This window comes from Tachysurus vachellii, chromosome 25 (genome assembly GCF_030014155.1).
Source record: "Tachysurus vachellii isolate PV-2020 chromosome 25, HZAU_Pvac_v1, whole genome shotgun sequence".
NCBI lineage: Eukaryota > Metazoa > Chordata > Actinopteri > Siluriformes > Bagridae > Tachysurus > Tachysurus vachellii.
This window is the reverse complement of record NC_083484.1, coordinates 4486674-4512625: the sequence shown is the minus strand read 5'-3', so window position 1 is coordinate 4512625 and position 25952 is coordinate 4486674. Positions and strand designations below refer to the sequence as shown.

General features: G+C 38.1%; 1 protein-coding gene across 1 annotated transcript in view; it reads right to left on the bottom strand.

Moving 5' to 3' along the window:
- The window catches only part of LOC132840416 (contactin-associated protein-like 2), a 132087-nt gene extending 106406 nt beyond the window's left edge, over nucleotides 1-25681 (bottom strand). Inside the window, exon 1 of the mRNA XM_060862050.1 lies at nucleotides 25611-25681. The gene's annotated coding sequence lies outside the window, so the exon portion shown is untranslated. The remainder of the gene's footprint in view (nucleotides 1-25610) is intronic.
- Nucleotides 25682-25952: the final 271 nt, after the last annotated feature.

Below are 25952 nucleotides of genomic sequence, written 5' to 3'. Positions count from 1 at the left end.
TGATGGCAAACTAGAGCTTACAATCATACAGATAAAGGTCAAGGGCTTCAGTTAACTGTCTAGAGTTGATGAATGGTATATAAAAAAAAAAAAAAAACAACAACAACAAAAATTCTAGCTAGCGTTTCTTTCCTAACCACTTCTATATTTTCTGATATATAACTATAACTCATATTTTCTTTAATCGCCATTATTCTCTAAAATAATTTAAAAACTAGTAGCTTCATTTTAGGCAGTTACTAAGGACATTTATGGACTTTATAGATGCAAAAGTTAAAAAAAAAAAAAAATCTTACTTGTAAAAATAATGCATGAAGCCATGGAAAAACTATATAAATTCACTGAGAAAACCAATTTGTAAAATGAGCTGGAATTCTTGTGTGTGTTTGGATGCACCTCCTGTTAGTCATTGAAGATGGGTGGGAATCATCCAAATGTCAAACCTGCATAAGTGTTAAAAGGAATACCTTTACCTTCAGCTCATTCATACAAATATCCAATCAGCCAATTATCTGATGACAAACCAGTGTGTACAATCACAAAGAGAAAGGTCAAGAGCTTAAGTTATTCATCCATACACAGAATGGATAAGAAAAAAACATCCACTGAAGGGTGGAAACAGCTTACTGATAAGAGAGGTCAGCGGAGACTGCTTTAAACTGACAGGAAGGCTATGTTAACTCAAATAGCAACTCTTTTCAACCACGTTGAGCAGAACAGCATCTTAAAATGCACAACAGATGAGGCTACAAGTGGTAATGGGTTAGTTTATCCCTTGTATGTTGTTCGTATGTTTGTTACTCAGCCAGTGTTCGTGGGTCTGCTGGACCCGCTGCATTTTTGGGTTTTTAATTCAACACAATCAAAAATTTGATGTTAAAATACTCTACAGATGTTTACTTCATCCCAATTACAAGTAATATAAACAGCATATATGGTTAATATTTGCCCTTTACCTTTATTACATCATATTTTTTAATTAAAGTGCTACTCATTTTTTGTTGTTTTTTTTAATAAAATGTAATTCAAATTTCAAAAAAATCAAATTTAATCAAGTTATGAGTGGAAAAAATCAACAGGAAGCAAGGAACAAGGAAATTTACAAGGAAGCAAAGTTTTTCAAAACTATTGATGTTTATGAATATGGGTCCCACAGACCTGAACAACTTACATGGGTTAAACTGGAAAAAAAAAAACACACGATAATGAAAAAGGTTCTAACGTTCATAACTGGTCTCAATTAGAGAAAGACACAAAGGGTTTTTTAATAGATTCTTATAAATTTAGTTTATTTTATTTTGTATTTGACATAAACAAAATAAGAGTTGAAATGATACCACCGTAAACCTTACTAGGCAGTTAGTCAGGGTGCTTTGAAAAAAAATATTGTGGATTTTTTTTTTTTTTTTTAATTCTTTACTTGTACAAAAAATATGGAAAATATGAAGAACATGAAAAAAAAATACATCTGCTAGATTTTGTAATCATTCTAATTCCAATCTTGCATAACAGTTCGATATAATCTTTCAAGAACTGTCTGAGATTAACAGCTGTTTAGTTAAACATTTTGTGTTTTCTGAATCATTTATTAGTCCTCAGGTAATCTCGAATAAATATTACCCAAATTTCATGTTTCATTAGTTTCCAATTAAATGTAATATTGTGGAATGCCTGTGAAATAAGTTGGATAAGTTTAATCACATTTTAATTCTCCCAAGATGCAATTGATATTTAGATTAATTTTAAAAACATTCCCAAATTACATCCAAATTTGCATTTTCTTTGGCCTTTTACTAATCCCACAAACCCAAACTTGGCTGTATGAATGATGTAATCCCAATGCAAACAACCTCCTGCCAATCCAGCTCCAATTCAGTGGTTTAGCTAATAATCTTTGGAGCTCTATATAAATATGACATTTTCAGGCCTTCTATTCAAATTTCACCCTGTAACATCCTGTGGATCACAATGCAGCACAGATACTACACAAACAGATGCTGACAAGATCGGCTGCTCATTAGATGCAGACGAGACAGACACATATTTCAGAAAGCAGAAAAACATCGGGACATTTTTGGCGATGATGGTGAATGTTTTCATGGCGTTCATAAGGAATTTTCTCTCTCTTTCTGCCTGAATACCAACGTGTTTGTAATTCAAGTCAGGCCGAAGTGTGTCTGTAGCTGATGCCAAGATGCCAAGAAGCCCCAGCTGCCTAGATGGACTGATTTTCTAGCACAAATGGATCACTCATTGCATCTCTCCTCTAATATGACATCGCGTGCTCCTCTTATGTCTACGGCTCAGCCTCTTTCTGATGTTTGACAGGATGCTAGCTCAGCCTGGACACTTTTCTGAAGCTGTCTGAAGATAACACTGGACAAAAACACAAAAAGAACATTTTCTTTTTAAATATGGAATGTTTACTCTTAGCAGATGTTATATCTATCAGTTTCCAAAAGCATAGTTGTTTTTTGTCACTCCCAAAGAATAAAAATACAACCTAAATTTCTGCTGCACACTTGAATTCATCCACCAATTTAACTCAACCCACAATTATCCAATTTTCCTCTTATTTGTATAATCAGAGCTAATTAGTCAAATGAAGGAAGAGGTTTCTCTAAAAGTCAATGCTTCTTAATCCTTTTGGAGAGATTTCGGTTTAAGATTTGTTCGGTATTAAATGTAGAAGTAATCTAGTTAAATATGAAATAAAAATATGAGGAACATACGAAAGTCAGTTTCAGAACAAATTAGATTGTAGATTTAAGATACATCAATATAAGCCAAACTCAATATACTTTATTATTCCACTGCACCGATGTATTCCTACAGTACTTCTGATTGGTCAGACCCAGTTTGGGACTTGGCTTGGTACTTGACAATGGAAATGATTTGGTACTTGTCATGGTATTTGCTTGTCATGACCAGTGTTGTGCTAGTTACTAAGAAATAGTAACTAGTTACAGTTACTAGTTACTTCATTCAAAAAGTAACATTACTTTGTTGATTACTTTAAACCAAAAAGTGTTACTGTTAAAAGTAACTTTTTAGTTACTTTTTTAAAGAACGTTCTTTAATGTTCCCATTAATGCCCTTTTATGCGTTATGGTCTATACAAACACAATACTGATTGTTGATCTGTCCCTGGCTAACAGTCCGGTTAAAATCTAGCTGCTGTTGTTTGGCTGGAGGGGCTTGACTCAGTTCGAGTGTGTCCACAGACACAGGGTTAGCTTCTAGCTTCGTCGTGACATTTGGTTTCTACCTCCAGATTGGAGTTGCTGTTTATCGAAGTAGATAGGACCTTCGAACCAGAAAGACACAGCTTACATTTGACTAAAAGTTTTTTGTCTTTATGCTCAACTAAAGTGAAATAATGAAAATATTTCCACTTTGAGAAACTCTCGCCTTGACTCGCCGTTACTGCCGCACATACTTGAATAAACGGAAACACGCCCACAGCGTGGCGTCTTCTTCGTGTTTACAGGTTGGTATCCACCAATCCTACAATGCGTTGCTGTTGTAAACAGGTTAGTCTGTAGGCTACACTACAGCCAAAATGAATTAATTTAAAAAAGTAACAGACAAATGCACCGTATGGTAACGGTAACAGAGTTACTTTATTTAAAAAGTAAAGCGTTAGAGTATTAGTTACTGTCAAAAGTAACTGCATTACAGTAACGCCTTACTTCAAGTTATTTATTCAAGTTATTAGCAACGCGTTACTGCCCAACACTGGTCATGACATGGGACTTGACTTAGAATTTTGCAATGAATTTAGCTTAGAACTTCACTGACTTGACTTGGGACTTGACACGGTACTTGCTTGACTTGACTTGGACTTCTATCTCTTGAATTTGAGCTTGCCTGTCTTGACTGGGACTTGACTTGGGATTTGACTTGGGACTTGAAAAACCAGGACTTATTGCCACATCTGGTAACAACTTGCATATTGGTGTCTACTTCATATAAACATAAACAATTGCATAAAAAAGGGCTTTTGAAATTACTTTCCACTGTTAGTGCTTTGTAACAGTTATAGGATAATCTGTACATTTGACAAGGCAACAATATCTAATTACAATGTCTTATTAAAGAGGCTGGTGAGGAAACTTGATTATAACGTATAACATGTATAACATGTAACGGATAAAATGCTTCGAAGTAAGTGATAACAGAAACAAGCTATTTTTGATGGATGGCTGACAGTCAGAACCATACTGTAACTAGAAACATATATAAAGCATGATGCTTTTTCTGTAACAAATCGTAATCATTGTTAAACTGATGTGTTGTACTGTAGACAGAAAGCGCATGCTTGACATGCTGTTATTGGACACCGACTATTAGCGTATTTATACAGTATGCAACCGTCCGCTTAAGATTTAACTCAGTAAGGGAAAAAAAAAACAATTATTTTTCGAGAGCTATCGTCTTGTTCTTTGGTAAGCTCCTTAAAACACAACAAAAACAACCTTTTTCTTTGTCCAAGCAAACATGAAAGCCTGCAGGTCTGAGCTTTCAAACTCCACAAAGCTTGTGCTTTTGGAGTCTTCCTTCAGATTTCAAGGTTTTCAAGGTTTTTTTTTGGTCAAAGCGAGCTCCTAACTGCTGCCATATTTATTAAGGTGACACACTGCAGAGGTCTTCAGGAGTAATTCCATGTGTGGTTTAAGAAGGGTATTCAAGCTTAAAATTAAATCTTCACTCCTCACTCCTGACTGTCTGTGGTGACAGATGGGTTTGCTAAACCTCTGCAGTTGGTAAATGCTTTCAGGAAGAATTTCTTCCTGCTGATTTCTCATGAATATTTATATTTAATATCTATACAATTGCTATGAAAACGCCTACAGTATCTTATTTCTTTATTTATATATAAATAGATGGAAATAGAGAAGGAAAATCTTCTCCGCTGCTCCAGAACATGGTTTAAATAAAGACACAGTGGGAATGGAACAGGCGTTAATATTACCGTTATAGATTTATAAATTCTGTTTGTTTTAATACTTTTATTTTGTACTTGGTTACTTTCAGAGCAATCAACCTGGTCGTGATCTCTGTAATGTAATTTTAAACCTGTAAATCAATCATTTAATCTCTAATTTGAATTATTATATGAAAATCATCCCACCATTACAGGAAAATATCGTGTTACTTTGAGGAAAAGAAATCACATAAGATATTTTATTATGAGAAAATCTCATTATTGTGCTGTTGCAAAACATACTATATTGTTATAAAAAAAAAGATGTATTTAGGAATAATAGAATTAATCACAAGAAACGATGCATTATGTTAGAATATTATAATATTAAAATGTTATAAGGAAATATTACCTTTTATTCGAAGAAAATATTGTGTTATTATGAGCAAAGCGCTGTGTTATTAATAGGAAATCACAAAATCGCATCATTATATAAAAAACGTCACGTTATGTTGAGAAAATGAATTAATTCGATTTTACTTCATGCTTAGCTGAAACCACAATGAGATGTTAGTGTTAGTTTCTCTTGTTACTACATGAAATTTAATCGCGATAACAATTTTTTCAATTTTTTTCTTTTACTTTCAAAACATTTTCTCATAATAATGTCATATATTCAGTGTTTTCTTATAATACGATGATAAATGAGGTTTGAACACCACAGAAAATACGAGTTAGCAAAATCTCGGACACCGTCTCGATCTAGCTTAGGAGAAAAATAACGTCACATCGCACGTGATACGATTCGATTCAATTTAATTTTATTTGTATAGCACTAATAATTGAAATGACCACAAAGCAGGTTTACAGAAATTAAAAAAATCCAGGATTTACATTTTACATTAATAAATTTGTCCTTTATGAGCAAGCCAGAGGCAACGGATGTGAGGAAAAACTCTCTGAGAAGATTCATCCTCAGCAGTGGCGAGTGGCCTCCAAGTGATGAGAACTCAAAGGAGAAGTGGAACATCAGGATGGTCAAAAGAAAAATCTTCATAAAATTAGAAACAGGAATCTGGTCTATAAGTGTTGTGTGAAGAGTTGAAGTCTGAAGTGTGCTTTTTTTTCTTACAGCTTGGTATAACCAGGAAATCCAGGAGATGATAAAGAGATTTCAGTTAAAAGTTTAAACCTGGAATCTGTTTTGTGCCCCACTTTCTGTCTCAGGAGAGCATGTACCTGTTGTGGGACAGTAAAGAAAGAATAATCATCTAAAGAGAGGAGTGTGTGTGTGTGTGTCCTCCTTTCTTTCCTGTTTGTTTGAATATGAATAGAAAGGAGTGATTGTAATATACAGTAACAGAGGGAGTGAGTGAGAGAGCAGAGAAAAGATGGAGAAAGCTAAGTGATAGAGTGCAGATAAAAGAGTGACACTTCTTGACCTCTGATTTATAGCTTATTAGCTCACAGGAATTAAACTCGCATCAATTATGAACCTTCTATAACAATGAAGGTTGTGTCTCATTTCACCTCTAATGACTAAAGGTGTTCCCTGTTATTCTGGTCATAAAGCATGATTATATAAAGTCTTAAAGAAAAGGCACACATGATTTGTCCCTTCGGAGATTTAAGAAATCAACGATGTGAGGATTGTGTGGACCAAAGTCAAGCAGAGTCAATGAACGTTCATTTTTAACCCTTGTACAGTATGATGTTCAGGTCTGTGGGACCCATATTCATAAACATCAATAGTTTTGAAAAACTTTGCTTCCTTGTAAATTTGTTGATTTTTTCCCACTCATAACTTGATTAAATTTGATTTTCTTTTTTTTATTACATTTAATGTTATTACATTACATTAAAAAACAACAAAAAACGAGTAGCACTTTAATTAAAAAATGTGATGTAATAAAGGTAAAGGGCAAATATTAACCATATAGGCTGTTTATATTGCTTGTAATTGGGATGAAGTAAACATCTGTAGAGTATTTTAACATCAAATTTTTGATTGTGTTGAATTAAAAACCTAAAAATGCAGCGGGTCGACTAGACCCACGAACACTGGCGGAGTAACAAAAATACGAACAACATGCAAGGGTTGAGATTTAAAATAAAAGCATGTCATGCTTTATTCTTATTGGACCACACCAGTTTGGCAAAAATGTACATTTTTTGATTCATTTATAAACACGTTTTATCTCTTTAGAATTCCAGTGATAGAGATTATTAAAGGACGCTTTCTTTCCTCATTCTAGAAGCTTCCATCCGTGAAAGTTCAACAAACATCTCCTTACATTTTGCACTAATGGAAATAATTAAATAGCAGCAGGATATAATATTTTATATAAAAAAAGCTCCTATTTCAAAATGAACAAACGCAGATTGTCGTGTAAGCGAGAAACCGCAGAACCTCCCTTAAAGATTTCAAAGAGCAGCTCTACCACTGACGGTCTTGTTTCTAACACTGTTCGCTTCTGCATGTCTTATCAGGTACAAACAGTCACTTTGCAGTTGAGTGTCAAAGGCTCCAGCTCAGTTTTTAAGTGAGACCAGATGTTCTCTTGTGTATACGAGCAGGTCGTGACTGTTGCTGGTAAATCCGTGTAAAAAGCGAGGCAGCATATAATCCGAATCAATAAAAATATTACCAAATTATGACTGAAGTTGACTTTAGTTAGGGTTTGGGTTAGTGTTGCTCTAATGGATAAGCAAAATAACTAATACTAAGATAAAACTTACATGAAATGCTTAATAATGTTTATTTCAGTCAGGACCACTTGAGTCAAAATAAAGACCATACTTTTCGACATATATTTAAATTTTTATATGCAAGCTTATAAAATTTACATTTGGCGGTATGGCTCTGTTCTGAATTCCCCATCCTTTTCATGAGCTCCATGAAAGCTAGTCAGGGAACAGCAGCAGCTTCTGGGGACAATCTCCCATTTAACTGGGAAAGCAGCAAGACAAAATCCCCCCATTAGAACAGAGCCTGCATCAGTGACAACAGAATGACACTGATTAAGTTAAACACAAAGTTTCAAGGAGGAGCTAGGGGAGGAGGTGGGTTGCAATCAGATCAGCTGATGGGCTGGGATAGAAACTTTTTTTTTTTTTTTTTTTTTGGACAATCAGCTGATAGTCGAGCTTGACTATGTGGCCTGCCTGAATATATTGTGCGTATTTTTGTTACTCAGCCAGTGTTCGTGGGTCTGGTCGACCCGCTGCATTTTTGGGTTTTTAATTCAACACAATCAAAAATTTGATGTTAAAATACTCTACAGATGTTTACTTCATCCCAATTACAAGCAATATAAACAGCATATATGGTTAATATTTGCCCTTTACCTTTATTACATCACATTTTTTAATTGAAGTGCTACTCGTTTTTTGTTGTTTTTTAATAAAATTTAATAAAAAAAAAGAAAATCACATTAATCACAGTTATGAGTTGGAAAAAAAAATCAACAAATTTACAAGGAAGCAAAAGTTTTTCAAAACTATTGATGTTTATGAAGGGGGCACGGTGGCTTAGTGGTTAGCACGTTCACCTCACACCTCCAGGCTTGGGGGTTGGGGGTTCGATTCCCGCCTCCGCCTTGTGTGTGTGGAGTTTGCATGTTCTCCCCGTGCCTCGGGGGTTTCCTCCGGGTACTCCGGTTTCCTCCCCCGGCCCAAAGACATGCATGGTAGGTTGATTGGCATCTCTGGAAAATTGTCCGTAGTGTGTGATTGCGTGAGTAAATGAGTGTGTGTGTGTGTGCCCTGTGATGGGGTGTCACTCCATCCAGGGTGTATCCTGCCTTGATGCCCAATGACGCCTGAGATAGGCACAGGCTCCCCGTGACCCGAGGTAGTTCGGATAAGCGGTAGAAGATGAATGAATGATGTTTATGAATATGGGTCCCACAGACCTGAACATGATACAAGGGTTAAATAACAGCATGTCTCTTGAGCATCTAGTCGTAATATCCTAATACTGCGTTGTTCATCCGTTTCATACACATTCGACTCTACTCTGCTTCGATGAAGAAGCCCTTACTTTCCGCATGCTGCATATATATTACAGCAAAGTGAAATACTTTTCTTTGCATATCCCAGATTAGGAAGGAGGAGTCAGAGCATAGGGTTAGCTAGAATACAGCAGAAAGCATTAAGAGCCTTAGTTATAGAAGTGGCAGTTTGGCAGTACTAGCACTTGAACCCATGACCTACAGTACTAAGTGGTAACCCACAGCTTCAACCATTTGAGCCCACTCTGCTTCTTAATTGTGAAGCGTTCCTCTGCCTGGGTTAAAAATGATGATAACCGGAGGTTTAGTGCAGTTATAAAAGCCCTAATGTGATCTTCTGCTCCTGTTGAACACTGAATCAAGAACACAATGCTCGATTTTCATTTAGAACAGAAATAAGTTTCAAATGCATTTTTATTGCTCTACTCCCGGCACTAGTGCCACACTGATTTATCTTACACTTCTATCAGTCGAAATTTCTACAACCTCCGTTCCACAAACACACACACGTCTACACTTCCAATGTTCTAGCACCGCACCGTTATCACCTCCACACCTCATCCACTGTGTGTTTGCGTGTCTCAAAATGGCCACTATGATCCATTTCACCGCTCATAAAAACGGTTTGGAGGCCATTAATAAGGAGCAAGACAGAAGGGAAATACAATGCAGGCAACTTTGCAATGCAACAGCTCATGGGTCATAAATTTCAGTCCCATGGGGTCAGATATGACTCCTGCATCAGCCCCTGCTAAGGAAAACACTGAACTATGAGGATTAATCACAGATATATTGCAGAAATGCCTCTGGCAGAGCAAACTGTGGCTCTCAGCTCGCCACGGCTGCCGCTGAAACACAACCATTGGGAGCTGGAGCTTTTAAACAATTCATATAGCAATAACTGATTACAGCAGATTTCATTCTGATTAATTAGACTTCTTTTTTTGCTGTTAAATCAGTGAAGTTTATTCTACATCTGTGAGGTTTAAGGTTATTTTTAAACGCTTTTCTACACTAAAGACATTACCTCTGATTTGTCAAGGTAAATCAAGCTGTTCTTAAAATCTTAACATGCCAGATGTGTCCAAGGCAACTAATTCTAAACAAATTAACAAACAAACATAATTATGTGGTCAAAAAATTTGTTAAAGATGCCCTGCCACACGTATTTCATTACTTTTGTGGTAATGTCTGAAGTTTACCATGGACTCTGTAACATTTTTTTGTGGAAATAATGCCTTGGTTACCTTGTTTCAAGCCATTCTAGTGTGGTATAGAAAGCCTGAGGAAGACTCAGCTCGATTTGCGCCAGTTCTCATGAATATTCAAATGAGCTATGCTGCTTGGCTTTGATTGGCTAACCGCTAGGATATGAGAGCATGACTATTCATTCACCCAGCGCAATAAGTAGCCTAGGCTAGAGGAAATTTGTTTACAATCACCTTGAATTGCAGCAGAACGACTTCTTCACAAGCCCGTTGACGTTCAGCCATCCTTGCTGTATAGGAAACTCACTGAGCTACACGAATTCTGGGGGCGTGGTCTCAAGTGGGAGAGCTCATGAATAGTAATGAGCTCAGTCACTCTGACGTCAGAGTGACCAGCTTTTCCAACTGACCTGATTTCTCCCCTTATTTCTTTTAAGTGGCTAGAACTGACCGGGGAGGTAGCAGTGCGTTTTCAAATTCACGACACAACACAAACACATATGGAACTAACACATATCAAAAAATCCAAGTAAAAACAGTTTTGTGTGGAAGGGCATCTTTAATAAACCACATATAATTAATTTTGTTCACTGCAGGCTTTGGGGGTATTTTTTGTCCATGTAAAGTCTACTGTACTCGCAACTTTTACAATAAATAATCAACTTTGCATATTTTAGTAAGAAATACACAGATATCTCTCATCTGCACTGTCCAGACAGTTCTAATCTAGTGCGTGTTTGGCCTGCAGGGCAGACAAAATTAAACCAAAGACCTTTAAAATCAATTAGTCAATGTTCAGGGCCATTCATTCACTCCTGCTACAGACATGCCTGCCAGTCCAACCGCACACTCGCTGTCACTCACTGCTTCTCCCAACAGACTTCAAAATTGAATAACCAGGGGCCCTTTGACTTATTGATTAGCCTTTTCATCTGGCCCTATTATTATTCCCAGATACACAGGCAATCTGACGCCATGCCAGCGGCGTGTTTCAGGCAAGAAAGGCTAACACTAACAAGGTAAAAAGGAGCGTCGGCTGATCCGCTCACACTGCAAATCCTTGGATGAATTTTCTTTGAAATATTAAGTGGTAGAAACAGGAAATAAAAGTTGTGTGTGTTTCAGTTATGTTGTAGTGTAAATAGAGAGTTCGAGTATAAATATGTGCCCTCTTGTATCTTCCTTCATGCTTAAATGGAGGATACACTAATTTTCCTTCAATAACATAATCATTACTTATGATAAACTCTGCAGAAAATACTGCAACAGTGCTGTTATAACAGATTAGATTGGACCGAATCACAGAATCCCTGCTGAAATTGCGTACAACAATGTAATATAGACAAATGTTAGATTAATAAGAAATTAATATCAAATAACTGATATTTCAGACACAATATGGCAAAATATTTTTGCTCCAACAACTAACCAAAGAATTTGTAGTCAAGTTGTTGATTGCCGACATCACACAAAACCCCGCCCACTATCATTATTGTCCCGCCTCTCTCCCAAACTGTCAGAAAAATGGAGGACACTCTGCCCTAGAGCACGTGTGAGACTTACATCTTTATATCTCTTCGGAGCCATGTGAGCATTCAAGCTAATCTTGGAAGTAGCTATGAAAATAAATCAGTGTATGAAGGTCTAGCTGACGATATATGTGGAAGCATATCGTCGCTGTCAGGCGGAATCCTCGTATCTCCAAAACCGGTATTTTTCAGGAAATTAAAAAAACGCCGTACCTTATCTGCAGTGCACAGGGTTTAGTCCGCGTTGCAGTGGATTGTCTTGCGCTAAATTCCTGTCCTCAGACGAGCACCAGAACTAATGGGGGTCAAGATTTTTTTTTCTTTGAGCCCAGTGTTTTGAAGACATTTACCTCAGAAGACGTGTTGATTCGTTGCGACTCTTCTTGAGGAGAAATATGCCGCGAAGCTCTCCCACGGAGTGAGGAAGAGGTGGACAGTTGAAGTGTCCAATGGAGTTATGAGATTTGCGCTCAAGCTATTTTCAAGATTTTAGATTGGTTAATAACTTGTAAAAATATCAGACCCACGTGGGGACTGACCAATAGCATCGATATGTGAAAAAATATGAAATTGACAAAATTTGGACATACGAGGTTTCCGCCCGACAGCGACGATATATACAGGTGACTTTTTTCTCAGAGTGAACCATTTATTTTCTTTAAAGTATGAGCAGTTTTTCCCACCACAGCTGCTAACAGTCCTGGACCCATACGTTTCTTTTTACTCCAGCTATCCACCTTAGTAATATTTAAACCCCCGTTTTAGAAGTTTTGTGAAATCTCCAACATCTAAAGATGAAAAGAAAACCTACCACTTCATATCTACTTTGAACAACTTCAGGTCAGCTTTGTTAACTTATTTAAATATTGCATGGAAAATAGTGGTCCGATCAGATTTCCAGATAGAGAAGCCACGTGACGTTGACGAGTGTAAACGTGCCGTGTCCTGATTGGCCGATGATCCGATCTGCTCGATCAGATTACAGTGATTGCATCTAAATGCCAAGTGTAAATGCTGTCTAAGAGATTTCAGAATCTCTGTACAATCTGTTAAAAAGTAAAAAATAACTCTACATACCAGTTAGAGTGAATATAAAATTAAGGACCATTATAACAGCTCTTTTAAAACATCAACTGTACCACTGTAGTGTTCCTGATTTGGTACAAATCCTAGATAACCACTAAAGGATCTCTTTTCATGCAGAGTGAGTGGGAGAAGTGCACTCTGAGAGTGCAATGAGAGGCAGAGTAGTTTTATTAGTATCATATAACACGCACTGGCAGATTGATGCCTGCGGCACTCACACCAACATCATGCAGAGGTGAAGTCAGGAATCTCTGACATCTGGGATTTACTTAAAAAAAATACATAATAAAAAAATATTTTGAATTTCACAGAGAGTTCTGCAAAACACCACTTTGCATCTTGAAATAAAATGAACCTGTAATTTACTGGAAAAAATATCTTATTTTTTTGGAAATAGAAGCAAGGTCAATAAAAGGCTTTAATTCTTAAGAAATATAAACCTGTGGATTGAGCCTGCCTTCTCTCTGGACTATTTTATGGTGATGATACAGATAATTTAAATGTCACCTAATTCATTTTGTTTCATTTTCTACCGCTTATCCGAACTACCTCGGGTCACGGGGAGCCTGTGCCTATCTCAGGCGTCATCGGGCATCAAGGCAGGATACACCCTGGACAGAGTGCCAACCCATCGCAGGACACACACACACACACTCTCATTCACTCACACAATCACACACTACGGACAATTTTCCAGAGATTACAATCAACCTACCATGCATGTCTTTGGACCGGGGGAAAAAACCAGAGTACCCGGAGGAAACCCCCGAGGCACGGGGAGAACATGCAAACTCCACACACACAAGGTGGATGCGGGAATCGAACCCCCAACCCTGGAGGTGTGAGGCGAACGTGCTAACCACTAAGCCACCGTGCCCCCTAATTCATCATGCATTTATTTTGTTCATTAATGCTGTAAGTAGTACAAAGTCATACACACCGCTGGAGAACACATCGTGGTTCTGCTTGTTTTCTGAGATCACAACAAAGAACTAAGGAAACATTTAAAAGGTAAGAAACAGTCAGTGGTTAATCTTTGACCTTTAGACATCACACGTTTGTTTCAGCCTCTTTACCACGTTGCTAAGACAACAGTTCCCAGTCGAAGCATCTGTCAATCAGAGATATTGCTTAATAAGAGCACAAATTGATTACGGCAACAAAAATAAGGTTAAATAAAGTGAAGAAATGTTTGACTGACTCGGTTCCTTGGACACAGTAGTTAATAGTTAGGTTTGACTCTCTGCGTGACTCTCTCACTAACATTAAATCTGCCATAAAAGCAAACAGGGCTTTATTCAAGACCGCCCTTGTTCATGACTAAGATTATGAGATGAGTCAAGATGGAGTTTTAAGGGGATTGAGGCCAAGTCAAGATTAAGTGCAAATGAAAGTCTTTATTTCATATAAATAGTTGTCTGATGGGACAAAGATAAATCAAACTGAGATTTCTGCCTTGATGAAACTATGTACCATTTCCTTATTTTTTACCTCTCCCTTTTCCATTTGTGTGCTTTTTCTTTTGGTTGTTTCTTCAGTTCAGTTGGTTTGATTTATGTATTTATTTATGTATTTATTTATTTATTTTTGACTTAGCCCTTGCGGAGGCATGGTGGCCTAGTGCTCAGCATTGTTGTCATGCACATTTGGGTTTGGGGGTTTGTACGATCTCCCCCTGCTTCAGTGGTTTCCTCCAAGTACAAAAATATGTGGTGTAGGCTGACCTCTAAATTGAATGAGTGTGTGGAGTTTTGCACTGCAAAGGGCTGGCACACATCCAGGGTCTCCCCTGCCTTGTGCCAAGACTCCCATGAGATGGACTCCAGGCTCCCTGTGACCCTGGACCATGGACATGGACATACATCTCCTGGTAACCGTAATCTAACGGCTTAAAAGAACAAAAAGTATGAGTCAGCTATCAAATATTATATTTGAGTTCAATTTTAAAGAAAACCTCACCATGCACCTCTTAACAGCTCTTTTTACAGTCAGCGTAGCGCAGCTCGGAGATAAACGGCTGCTTTTCAGCATCTGAGATTTCACCCCACTGAGTCATCTAAGCTCTGCTTTATCAAACAACCTCGTCAGCAGGGAACCACACCTGAGTGCTGCTGCTGTCTGTCAGCACCGGGAGAAACGGAGAGAGCAATGCTGCTGGGATGCGTCATCTGCTTTGTCATCACATGATGAATGGGGGTGGCGTGAAGACGGAGAGTGCTGTACTGTAACACGCAGCACTGCAGGGAGTTTTTTTGTAGGAAAATAAGGAGAAATAACTTCAGGAACTAACATGCTAAACAGAGCCCAAGCTGGTCCAGGAGTTCCTGGAAGAAGTGTACAAAGAAATCTTCATCTGATTCAGGAACCGTGACTATCTCACTGTGAGTGGAGTGTAAATTAATTTCACTTAATGCATAGCATTAAATAGTTTAAAGGTGAAACTTTTTGTTAGGGATATTCATTAAACATGTCTTCATTGCCATGGACACTCACTCACTCATTTTCTACCGCTTATCCGAACTACCTCGAGTCACGGGGAGCCTGTGCCTATCTCAGGCGTCATCGGGCATCAAGGCAGGATACACCCTGGATGGAGTGCCAACCCATCGCAGGGCACACACACACACACTCTCATTCACTCACACACTCACACACTGCGGACAAATCTTCCAGAGATGCCAATCAACTTATGGGATTTCCAGAGATGCTAATCAATTTCCAAAAAAACAAAAAAGATGTTAGTCAATGAATGAATGAATGTTTACAGCTATTAATATACTACTACTAATAAAAATAGGAAGTTGAGATATCATTTAAAAAAGCAGTAAATCTTCATTTTTTTGCTTGTTGAAGAATCCAACGCTTTTTTGCAATGTTTTATTCCTTACTTAACTCTTTTACTCAACATCTGTTGGGTTCCTAATACAGTCGTTTCAAACATAATGAAAACAATGCTAATAAGAGAAGTCTAATGAGCATTACACAATTGTGTCAGTTGTACCGTGTCACACACCTACAAACCCCGGGTCGACCGACAGACAGCAAAATACGGCAGTAGAGTGTTTAATAGCATGAATCCAATTATCTACATGTACTTTACAGCAATTGTAGAGAAAATAACAGCAAATGCTCTAAGACTCCTGGGTTTAATACCACCCACTTAAGTGCTGCACTCTACAGCTGGCAATTAACATTAATGGCACAAATACAACACAGACAGTAAACAAATCTAACCCGACATTGCTATAAGGTGACTGATTCTGCCCTCGGATCAATAGAAGAGATCAGACTTTACACACAATTAAAGCTAGCTATTAGTTTTTTCCTAACAACAACAACAACAGCAAAAAATCCAGATCTATGAGAATGATTCAATGCCAGTTGGAGCCATTTAACCTGAAGCAAACCTGATCATTATCTATGCTATCGAGGTCATCTGTAAGGTGTCACTTGTAACGTATAGCCGTTAGCGTGTGTTTTGTTCTATCTAGTTGATCGTCATTGAAATATTCTTGTGCTAAGGGTTTTTTCTCCTCTCCTGGGTTTCCTGCATTTCAGAATTTCATGGTCAGACAAAAGCAAAAAGCCCCAAAGCACTGACACTGGAGACTCCTTCCGTAAAAGTGAATTAATACACTTACAGAATACAGTAAAGTGCTTACATTTATCTCTATACGATTATGCTTCTTTTTTGGGAATGAATTGTTACTACAGAAACAATAATATATTAATGCAAGTGCATTAATATAAACCTGCCCTTATAGAAAATTATTTCATTTCATTACTGAGCTGCAGCATAAATGTAGTCATCTATGAAGATATGATTTTCAAGTTCAATTGGGGTCAATTCGATAAAACAAAGAGAGTAAAATCACCTAAAACAGAACTATTATGATAGAATCGTCTATGACAACCATAGCTTGTTGCAATGCAATTCCAGTGTCTTTTTAACTAGCGTGGGGTTTAATTCTATTCAATTCAATCCAATTCAATTTATTTGCATAGCACATTTAACAATTCACATTGTCTCAATGCAGCTTTACATAAGTATAGAAACAGAATAAAAATGTTTAATTTTTAACAAGCCTGAGGCGATGGTGGCAAGGAAAAATCCTTGAGATGATATGAGGAAGGAACCGTGAGAGAAACCAGATTCAGAAGTGAACCTCATCCTCATTTGGGTGACACTGGACAGGAAATATTGTCAATGTAAATAATGTCCTTTTTACAACAGTATGGTGCTGAGTTGAATTACGCAACCAGGAGCTAATGGGTTATCACAATTTCTAAGTTCAACACGGATGAAACACTGATTCCTTCCTTCCGAAGTCTTCAACTGATCGCGGATGAAGACATGACCATAAAGCTGACCGGCACAACAGTGGTTCAAAGACATGACAGTCTCCAGACAGCCCCATCTACAACAATCCCATGAGCCACCATCTGTCCATGCAGAAATAGTACCTCGGGTCACTACCTCGGGTCACGGGGAGCCTGTGCCTGTGCTGACTATTTTATGGTGATGATACAGATAATTTAAATGTCACCTAATTCATTTCATTTCATTTTCTACCGCTTATCCGAACTACCTCGGGTCACGGGGAGCCTGTGCCTATCTCAGGCGTCATCGGGCATCAAGGCAGGATACACCCTGGACGGCGTGCCAACCCATCGCAGGGCACACACACTCACACTCATTCACTCACGCAATCAAGTAACCAGTGAAGTTTAATTTGTTGCATTTATTACTGCGCTAAGCTTTAATCTGCACGATGAAACAATCTAGAAACACTGATGGTATTCTGTTTTTTATTTAAAAGTCTATAATTAAAAGTTTAAAGTCTGCAATTAAAGTATTATGATGGATTTACATCAATGGAAGGCATAAAATATGATTTGAGCAAACATCTCCTCCCAAACGCGATCAAAATGTGTAATAAATACATCATTTCAAGTCATTCCATAAACCGCACCACAAAATAAATAATTTTGCCTAGTAATCTGTTCCTGATGTCTTTAGAAACCAAATATGTAATGACATAGACATAATGAGTTTCAGAAAAGAAATGAGATTGGTGAGTAAAGCATTTTTCTATTCCCAGTATGATGTTCCTGTGATTAAAGATGAAGTCAAAGACAAGCCATTGGAAGCGTTTACATTTTTCATCGCTGTCAAAAAGTTTCCTGAGAAAAAAAACTCTGACAACGAAATAAACGAAATATAACTTCATTACCAACCCCAGTATGCTTTGCATTAATAAACAGTCACGGGAAAAATTCGCCTGGGAAGGAAATTAAAGGTTTGCTATTAGCTTATAGAGAAAACCCTCTGACTCTGTTCAGCAACTTCTTATAAACCGCCACAGCAAGAGAGAGATAGAGAAGTCAGAAAGTTTTAATGTTTGATGATAAACAGACAGTTACATATGTAGTTGTAGCTGTATTCTTTATCCATATTCAGTCAAATTATCTTATTACTCCATGAGATTAACTGAATTATTTTGTCCATAATCATGAACATGGCAAAGATCAAGCCAGGAAACACTATACAGAAACCAGGGGGAAAAAAAAACATTTAAAGAACGGCTTGGACTTGTGAAGCACAAACCAATCATTTGTCACCATAAACCATAAGAAATCAAGGAAAATAATTAAGATGCAACGAGAAAAATTATTTCAAATTAGTAATAAGTGCTATGAGAGATGAATTGCTAATTAAACATCACACCGAGTTACATGTTCATATCAAATATTTGTGGAAATTTGTACATTCTTCAATAGTGTTTAACTAATTTTGTGTATTCTTAACCAGGATTATTTATCTAACTCAAACTATACTATGTGAAAAAATTAAACAATAGTCTAAAGTGTGTTTGCTACCCAGGATGAGAGAGAGCGAGAGAGCGAGAGAGAGAGAGAGAGAGAGAGAGAGAGAGAGAGAGAGAGAGAGATGGACAGACAGACATGTGGCTCAGACCTTGAACAACACACTGGAGAGAGAAAATTAGATGAACAGGACAACAGAAGGTGAAGAGAGAATTGAAGGACAGCAAAATGATGAGGAAGCGGAAGGCTGCCAAATAGCAGACATGGATCCAGAATACAAGGGGAACACGTGTCAATCAGTGGTCCATGTGTGTATGAAAGTTCAGAAAGAGCCTTATTATTTCCTTCTTTTCAAAGAATGCTGTGAGGAAGGAAGAAGGTACACTGTGTCACTAACAATGGTGTTGCAATGTTTGGGGAGAGAAATTGGCACAGTTGAATTGCTTTCGTATCCGATCCCATGTTCAAATGGCACTTCCTCACAATCCCTTCTCTAAAACAAATATTAAAGCCAAAATGATCTTGGGAAGCAAGCAGCTTGCCAAATTATTATTAAATGATTAATTTAATTTATTCTCCAAATAAATGACGTTATTTAGGTCACAGCATAAAACGTCACCGATCCCATTTCAAAGCAGTTTAATATGGCCACGGTGGTCTACAACTGACAACAACTACCGGCACCCCCACATTCTCTATCATCAGACTTTCACTTGTTTCCTGGTAGTGTGTTGTCTTTTTAAGCCTCTTTTTTCAGTAAGAAATACGCTCAGTTAGTTTCCTACGATTCGTGATGTTGCGATGAATTTCCTCGGTTTTCTGCTTGGGAACGTTGCCTCGCTTTTGGCTCTCGTTTATGTTCAGATAAAAGTAACTGTTCCATTACTTTTGCACATTCCGTTATTTTCGAATGCTGCTTTATTTTGTGACTGTTTGTCTTATTTTCTTCATCAAATGTTTTTGTGTGTCCTGTTATGTTTAGGCACTTTGGTTTGTGTATCGAACTCAAAATTCAATCAAACACTGTGTCATAGTGAACCGCAATGAGCCTTAAACCACTAACCGGGTGCACAGGAGGACCAGACCATAGCTACAGCTTATTGTAATACAATGGTGCAAAAATCACATCTAGATGCTGTATAAATGCTGAGAAAAACTGCTGTAAAATACTGCAACAGTCAGCGTTATGGGATTTAGTATTAAATGCTTCCAGTGCAGAATCCACTCAAGTATTTACAAGATATCATCATACAGGATATTAGGACAACCTTGTAGTATAAATCATATAAATATTGGGGAAATACGTTTTCATTAGTAATGGATAGTCTTTTAAGGAATGTACAGAGAGACTCATGAGTTTAGAAGTCTTCATAAAAAAGTGCAAATATTTATGTAGATGTCCATGAAGAACGTCCTGTTCCGTATTTAATTTGTTTATTCACTTAAAAAAAAAAACAGTGAATGTTTTTGGGTTTCATTGACACCTTTTAAAAATGACACAATATGCCCTTCTTGTGTACACTATATCCTCCGTTGTTGGTCATATCTGTCACAATTGCAGTCCCCAAAGAGCCTCTTAACCACCCAATGCTTTCTCTAAAAATACCCTGATGTAAACAACAGCCAGGAACACAAAAGCAGGTCAATGAGTTCTCTTTAAAATGTTTGCATTAAACCAAGGACGAGACAAGCATGAAAGCGCTGTATACTTTAAAAATTAGCCAATAGGTTAATGGACAGCTAGCTGTCCTGCCAGTCGCCTCACTAAGTGACGAAATCCATTAGTGGCCCAATCCATTAGGATATCCATGGATAGAAGTGTGTAAAAGTGCTCTATTCTGCAAACCATTTGTCATACGCGCTCACAGCCGCAGCGATTTCTAAATAATCTACTGAAGTCTACCTAAGTATCATCGCTATGATCTGAGAGCTAGCTTGAGGTTAATATTTAGAATTCAGCACAACTTCTGTGAGGATAACATCATGGGAAATTTGTGCTTATTCTGTTGCACTATTTCATGTAGCATGAAGACAATGCTCTGATATTAGCAGTATATCTGAACGCCCTGCAGAAACATTTGGCATTTTAAGAGAGAACAGGTTTTTCCTCAGGCTAAAAATACATTCTGCATGGAGGAGTTAAACATGAGGACTGACATTCAAAGAGCAGAACAATGCATAGAAAAGTCTGGGGCTGGTCTCTGCGGACGGGCAACGCTTCAGACGATGGGAGGTGATATGAAAAAGGAAGGATGCTCCGTTAAAGGCACTTAAAATGACAAGAAATCGATAAACATAAACACTCTGTGATTTTATTTTATTACCAGCAGTGGCTCAGACTAAGTCATTATTTATATATTTCTCCATACTGTACATATTAAATTCTTTGAAATATTAATTACATCTTTTTAGTGCCAAGTATTTGTTTTTGGTTTTTTTTAGAAATGGTGCTATTTGTCAGATATAAGACCATCCATTGATTCAGTTGCCTTTATTATTATTATTCCCACCATAGAGGTGTCTTGGTGATTATTGCAGCCAGAAATGGTTGATTTGCATGTTTCATTTTCATCTTAAATTGGCAAAATTGCTAACACAGGATTCTTCTTTCGAACATCTACTAGTAAAAACGCATAAGTAATTACTTTCCGTACAAAAGTACTTGTCAATCAAAGCAGGTCTTGCTGAATGAGCTTTGTATTGATGTCACATGAAGTATCTTGGACCAAATCTGCAAGAAATCTTTGCTTATCTAGAAACATTATAAGCACCTCCAAATATCACAGAGTTTGTTTATTGAGTTCATTTTTACAATTGAAAAATCATGAAATCCTTGAGGAACCGTATTGTGCCTTGTGGTCAAAAATGGGAATTGCTACAAGCGCTAGCTGAGGTCCGCTGGGACAGGAATCATGCTGCAATGTGCATCTTAAAATCTCGGAAACAGAACAAAATCAATAGAAATCCATAGATAGCTTCAGTATACAAAGCACCTCTTTATTTAGTTTTATTATAGAAAACCTTACAGCCAGAACTACATTCAGACCTGTATTATCTGAAGGACCAATCAGAATAAAGCATTTGGTAAAGAATAAAGCATTCATCTATGTCGTTGACGATATGATGAAACATCTTCAAGGATTCTTCCTGCCTGAACATATAAGACGGTAAAAATAGGTTGCAGGACAAACGAAGAGTACACGATGATGTTTCAGGTTGTCCATCACATTTACAACGAATATATCACAGTGTTTCTGACGAGCCAAAATCCCCTTCTGCTCTGAAGTGGCTGAATTGTTCAGTGTGTGCTGAGGGATTAAAAGATCACCCTCCTTTTTTCTTCTCCAGACCATCGTGTCAAACTAGTACGAGACCGATTAACTGATTATTCCTGCTCTGGTGTCTCCAAAAATACAGGAGAAGCTAACTGAAAAGATGTAGCATAAATGTATACAGGATATTACATGCTTGGCTGATCAAGAATAAAGGAATATGTTATAGCGATAAGGAAATCACACGTTCAGTGTTCACAAGTTTTAGTGGGATTTAATTCAAGTCATTGCTCAAACACTCCTCCTGGAATGAGCAAGGAGAAGAAGCGGAACGGTCGCTGAATAGCCGAACTAAGACAAATGCTGTTATTTTATTCTGTTCTTGCATTCAATTTGTTTTGTTAAATCAGCTGAATACCCAATTTACTCCATATGATTAGCTACATTAATCTGAATGGTTTAGACCTAAGGCTAGGACGTTCAAATATAAAAAAAATAAAGTTCAGAAAGGTTTCTCATTGAAATTCAAACCAATTATCCAGGCCAGTTTAACATCACCGGCACACGGTATTAAGAAAACATTTCACATGAACTGGACCTGGAATCTTTCCATCCATTTTCTGTAATGCTTTTCCTACACAGGGTTACAGGAAACCTGGAGTCTTTCCCAAGAGACTCGGGAGACAATGTATACCACTCTGGGGACAAGCGATACCATGGATTGAGCTGATAACTCTCACACAACACACATTCTCAAACACCTGCTAAAGAACTACATTTCAATGGAAGACTTCAATTAGCACTTGACCTAATGAACCAGTATCAGTACGTAAACTTTGGAAACTTTGGAATCTCCTTCCTGACAGGGTTTGCTCAGACACACACTCCGGTTTAAATGAAAATTAAAGACAGGTGAACACATAACACATCCCATAACCTTGTGCTCCAGTACATCTGATCAAATGTACATTATCATATATAGTGCTGGTTAATATTATGAACAGCAGCTACACTAATTCTTTTCCACTTGCTTCTCATTTTCAACCCATCCCGAGGCATCCAGTGATTGTTCCAGCCCCAGTTGTGTTCCGCTTCATGATGATTTCGGATCTTCAGTGAAAATAGGACAACCCTATGAAGATCCTGATGTATGTAGAGATGTACCAGCTCCAGTTGGATTCTACCTCATGAAGATTCAGACATTCAAAGAGAAGACGCTAACTCCATGTGGTCTTTGAAGATAACAACCTCCTAATCAATACAGAATTGTCAGACTATATCTGACTGTAGAAAGGATATTATTCATAAAAACACTCTGGTGGTTATAACAGTTTATAATCACACCCTCCAGTGTCACCCAAATAAGGATGAGGTTCACTTTTGAGTCTGGTTCCTCTCAAGGTTTCTTCCTCTTCCATCTAAGGACGTTTTTCCTCACCACAGTCACCTCAGACTTGTTCGTTAGGGATAAATACAAACACACTTAAATATAAGTCCAACATTAACCTTGGACATTTGTTTAATATTAATCTTTGTATAATAAACTTTGTGTATTATATTTCTTATGTTCGTTAAAGCTGCTTTGAGACACTGCACATTGTTAAAAGTGCTATACAAATAAAACTGAATTGAATTGAATTGAATTGGCGGGCACGCTGGCTTAGTGGTTAGCACGATCGCCTCACACCTCCAGGGTTGGGGGTTCGATTCCCGCCTCCGCCTTGTGTGTGTGGAGTTTGCATGTTCTCCCCGTGCCTCGGGGGTTTCCTCCGGGTACTCCGGTTTCCTCGCCGGGTCCAAAGACATGCATGGTAGGTTGATTGGCATCTCTGGAAAATTGTCCGTAGTGTTTGAGTGTGTGAGTGAATGAGAGTGTGTGTGTGCCCTGCGATGGGTTGGCACTGCGTCCAGAGTGTATCCTGCCTTGATGCCCGATGACGCCTGAGATAGGCACAGGCTCCCCGTGACCCGAGGTAGTTCGGATAAGCGGTAGAAAATTAATGAGTGAATGAATGAATTGAATTGAAGGATGTGTCCCAAGTCTCAAAGTAAAACAACAACTACAAATCCATTTATACGGGGAGCGTCCACCACAACCATGTAAGATGTTAGATTAGAAGAGCGACATATTAGAATAAACACATTGATAGGACCTGTGATGTACCTTAAACCCAGAACAACTCTCATAGCTGCTGTTGTATAAAGTAAACCAGAACTTTGTGACCGATCCACATTGAGAGCTCAACATTCATTCATTCATTCATTCATTCATCTTCTACCGCTTATCCGAACTACCTCGGGTCACGGGGAGCCTGTGCCTATCTCAGGCGTCATCGGGCATCAAGGCAGGATACACCCTGGACGGAGTGCCAACCCATCGCAGGGCACACACACACACACACTCTCTCATTCACTCACGCAATCACACACTAGGGACAATTTTCCAGAGATGCCAATCAACCTACCATGCATGTCTTTGGACCGGGGGAGGAAACCGGAGTACCCGGAGGAAACCCCCGAGGCACGGGGAGAACATGCAAACTCCACACACACAAGGTGGAGGCGGGAATCGAACCCCGACCCTGGAGGTGTGAGGCAAACGTGCTAACCACTAAGCCACCGTGCCCCCCGAGAGCTCAACATATTAAAAAAAAAGTTCCGCATCCGATCCACATTGAGAACTTAACATATTAAAAAAAAAGTTCACACTAAGTTTATATAAGTTTAAGTACTATTTTTTTTATACTAGTCAGAGTTCTGTTCGCTTATTGTCCTGTGTATCTATATTTGTGTTTTGTGTATTTATTGTCTTGCTCTTGTGTACTGTTGTGTGTCAGAGTGAAAGGATATTCTGTTCTGATCTATATATCTTTGTATACAAGGAACACCAAGACACAAATATTTTGCTTGTGAGCTGAATACATTAAGACATGCTATCGTGACCACAAGAAACTGATAACAAAGTTCTGGCAGTGATTAAGATTTTTTATTAAAATCTCAGAATGTGAGATACTTAAATCGACCAATAGGGGGGAAGAACAGGATGACAGATGAAACTGATGAAAAAAAAAGTTTGGTTTGTTTCTTTGCATGAGACCAGATCAGGCTGATTGATGTCAAAAGCAGAACGTTAAGTTCAAAAACATTATAAGTTTATCGGAAATCTTAAACACCTTATCGCAAGGTTATTAAGCAATTTGTTCAGCATTAAAAGTGAGAAATGATATTAAAATACAGCTGTAATTGCATAGTCTGGAACCAGCTGCAGTCAGCAGTCATTAACATTTAGGATCATACTTCTGTTCAGATGATAACTTCTATTTCTGTTTCCTTCACAAGACTCTAACAGAGCTCTCCACAGCCCACATTAAATCAGTGATTATTAAAGCTATATTTTCCATTATCAGTGATTTCATCTAAATAAACAGCATTACTAGATGTATCAGTCAGCATCCCTGATGCATATTCAGGAGACCGAGAAGTCTCTCCAGACCCTGACACGGTGTATTTCTAATCAGGCATTTTCCTGACAGTGTGTAGTTTTCAGCTGAGTGTGTACAGTACGGTATATTTGCAAATGCAGAAGTGAACTGGAATAAAATTGTTTAAATAAGACAATAAACAAACAGCCGAACAAATCAAAAAGACTTTTTTTTCCTGCTTTGATTTCATTCACAACATCTCGTCATGCACTCACTCGACATGAAGAAGCACTTTGGCTGAAACAAGACCTAAAGGAATCAACTTACGGGCGGATGGAAAAGCACTGATGCTGATGCTGATGGTGATGGTGATGCTGAAGATCCAGAGGAAGCGGATGTATCCCGCGCGCACCATCCTGATCTTCCTGTCCATCCACCAACACAATCCTACAGCCCTGCGCTCTCTCTCTCTCTCTCTCTCTCTCTCTCTCTCTCTCACACACACACACACACACACACACACACACGCACACACACACACACACACACACACAAACACGCGGAGATCTTTCTGGTGCTCACCGATGCAGAAATAAAGACTTCACTCGCAATTTTACGCAAAAGGAAAAACAACGTGCAGCGCTTCGAGCGCAACGAGAGCTCAAGCCA